The sequence below is a fragment of the Ipomoea triloba genome, chromosome 12, assembly GCF_003576645.1.
Source record: "Ipomoea triloba cultivar NCNSP0323 chromosome 12, ASM357664v1".
Taxonomy (NCBI): domain Eukaryota; kingdom Viridiplantae; phylum Streptophyta; class Magnoliopsida; order Solanales; family Convolvulaceae; genus Ipomoea; species Ipomoea triloba.
In genome coordinates, this window is record NC_044927.1 from 468,424 (window position 1) to 472,254 (window position 3,831).

Here is a 3,831-nt window from a genome sequence, read left to right on the forward strand (position 1 = left end):
CAATATGATAATAATGTCACGAATGTTATTTATTGAATTTTTATTAAATCTCAACTAACAATTTATATATAATGGAGTTAGCTGTCACCTTTGCAGAGGTAGACTTAAACAATTTGAATAGTGTCATTATTGTGAGGGGAGAGGAGTGGTGGTGACCAACGCTGCATGCATCTTGTGACTTATGGCTTTATAATTTCATGTGGTTTAGGAAGCACTATGGTTAGAGTAATACACCAATGTAGTAATGCATGAATATAATAATTAAATAATGAATAATAAATAAATAGAAGGCAACGTTAATGAACATTATTATATTGCTTCCAACTTCAATTCAGCATTATGGGTCTATCATAATTAAGAATTAAGAAAAGAGGGAATTTTTTCTTATATATATATATATATATATATATAACTTAGGTTTTTGGTTTCTCAAGATTATATCTTACATCGCATAAACCCATCCCTAGGTATCTTTCAATTAATTACTATAGAAAGTGTAAAATGAAAATCAAATTATACAAGAGAATTAAAACATACATGGTTTGGAGTTAGATACCTTTGGATGCCATATTCACTAGCTTATCTTTTCCACCGAGAGGAGGAGCTATTAATCTTGTTGATACTTGTAAGAAAATAATATGATGGTTGATAAATGCCAAATATGCTATGTTTTGTAGAGCGTTTTAGTGTCTATTAGTGTCTTGTTTGAGTCTTTTTGAGTCACTTTGTGGATTGAATTGTCTTATTTTGGATATAAAGATGCATATGAGGACTAACTATAGGGTAATTGTGCATTTTTAGGGAGTTTGAGTGGTTGCAAGGCATTTGGAGGCAAGAAAGGGAGAAAATAGCAAAGGCATGAAGTCTAGACACGGTACATAATCCGTATGGCTGTACTTCCAATGTACAAGCTCAGGCAGAAAGTTTTACTATTGGGATTACGCGCATGTTAGCTACAAAGACGAAATGAGGCCTGGTATGAGCACGCGTACAGCCATACGGTGTGCATACCAATGTCAGTTTAAGTGTAGTATAAATAGCTTGTTGGCGGGATTGTTTAGTAGGCTTTTTGCCATTTTAGTTAGTTTTAATTCCTGAATTTGGAGAGCTTAGATCTGATCTCCAATTCAACCTTGTAGAGGGAGAAACCCTAGCTTAGCAAATTGACAACTTGTGAAGCTTGGAGATCTCTTGAAGCAAGGATTGGAGCTTGGGTTGTGGACTACAAAGTATAATTCAGTAACATTACTTTCTTTCATCTTTAATTTCTATCCAATTTCCATTCCTATCTTTGCTCATCAATTGCTATTTTGTGTGTTGATTTGATAGCATGATTGGCTACACTTGCTTAGGGATTTGGATTAGAACAACTTGTGAATATGGATGTTAGAATATATTGAATTGCAATTTAGGAAGTGACTTGATATATTGGCTTGGTTGTTGTTGGGAGTGGAATATGTATAGACTCTCGTATGAGTAGTGGCCACATCATAGAAGAGGCTTTGGGGTGAGTGTGGTTGCCAAGATCGAGATTGGGACTACACTCTAATCCCTTCCACTTGTATTTCCCACCTTATGTCGAGAGGCGGAACCCGAAAGAAGATGTTAACCTTCAGGTGTTTGATGTAATGTTAATTGCTAGTTAAACTTGCTACATAAGTAGAACTTAAACTAGTCAGATCAATTTGGCGAAACATCTTCCAATGACCATGACTAATATATCACACTACTTCCTATACCTTAGACCATTCGAATGCATCCACACAAGGGAATCCAAATTCAATTCCTTCCATCTCATTGCTTATTTAATTGTTTACTTTCTTGCATGATTTACTTTGCATTGTTACTTCTTGCGGTTGCACTAATGATTCGACCTAGCTTGCTATCACAAGTGTGCACTCTTGCAGTCTTGCTCAACTGCACATACACCATTCAATTCCCACGGTCATCCTTAGAGAACGACACCCGAGAAGTCATATATATATATATATATATATATATATATATATATATATATATATTCTCCAATGTAACTGTTTTTTTTTTGTTTGGTTGGAGTGTATGTATTAGAAACTTATTAATTAAATCCAATATCAAAAGTTACCATCTTAGAGGTTGGCATCCCTAAAGAACGGACAAAATGTACCATATTTGGCAAATAAATTACAATATTAATAATCTTTTGATAAGTGCATCTTGCTGAGCTGCTGTAAATTAAATATAATGGTCCCCATTGTTGTACAAAACAAAAGTACTGTTCCCTATTTCCACAATTCCACTACTGCTTTTTGTGACCCAATAACGTTTGTTTCTTTAAGGCATTGAAAGAGGAACATGCAATTTAAGTTATAAACTTTCGTCCATCTCATAAGAAACAAACGCACCACATACATACATATCACAAATTAAAAGACCAAAAAAAAAAAAAAACTACACGTCTACATAGACAGCTTATGCATATATCACAACGGTTTTGAAGGTGGAATTGAAGCCAATTAACCTCCAAAATTATTTTAATGTACAAGAAAAGGAGAGATCAAGGTTTTTGGTGCATTAACGTTGTCGAACACAAAACACGGCCTAAGCTTTCTTTTCTTGTAAATTATGTTGTGTCGGAACCGCGGCGACCGGGTGAATTTTCTTAGCCGCCTTACCTTCTTTAAACTCCGGCCGCCGGATTGTATCTTTTCCTCTTTCTTCATCATCCCGATCCGATCTCCTTATTTTCTCCTTTAAGCGTTCTTGCTGCACATGAACATGGGCATAGCTAAAACCAATGGACGACATTCTTTTAAGGTTTTGTTGTCAAAGAATATATGCGATTTTATGGGATATGAATGGTTTTGTGGATGGAGTTTGAGAAGCCTAACAATGGGAATTTATAGGGGGAAATTTTCATGGTTTAATTTGTAAGCAAGCAATGAGGTTTGATTTAGAAGAGTTGTTTATTCAATTAACTATCATGGTGAGCATTTTGGGTTTATTAATGAAACAAGCTAACGCGGTTTAGGCACGCAGATTAGGAGGATAGTGGAGGTTACATTAACGCATAAAGTAGCCCGCTTTGCGTTAACCATTAGTTGCAAGAGAATATGCTCCTTAATTATCATATATATTATTATGTCATTATACCATCAATAGGTTTCAAGTTGGATTCTTACGAGAGTTGTTTCTTGTTTTTCTTGATTTGAGTCAATATGTTTATTGTCTTTCTTAGTTTGAATCAATCGGTTTATCTCTGATCCTTCTAATCTTTTATTGGTTAGGATCACTATATGTGTTCCAAGTGCTACTCTCGATTTGAGTTGTCTATTGCCATTCTTGGTTTGAGCTAGTCAACTCAACTATGAGCAACCTAGATTTGTATAGATCTTTATGATTTTTTGCTAACTAGGGGACACGTAACCTATTTTGATACTAATTGTCAGGACAAAAAGCTTATCGCAACGCCAAAAGTTATAACTAGCTAGTAGCAAAGACACAACTTTATTTGTATTATTTCCTAATACTTACATAATCATCAATGCCATGTTTCGATAATAATATGTTGGACTCAACTATCCAAGCCTTAACTCGGCAGAGGAGAGCACCAAATTTCCAAATTTCAGTAGCTAGCTGTTGAGGATGTTGACATCTATCCCAAATTTCCAACATGCATACATGCAAATATATAAATTAATGGTGATAATAAGTGCACAAACATAAGTTTTAACATTAATCTGTGGCGGGGAAGAAGACAGAAACAACAAAAGGGCCCATGCATGTCAGCCACATATATAGGAGTGTAGATGATTGGTAAAAAAAAAAAAAAAAAAAAAAAAAAAAAAAAAA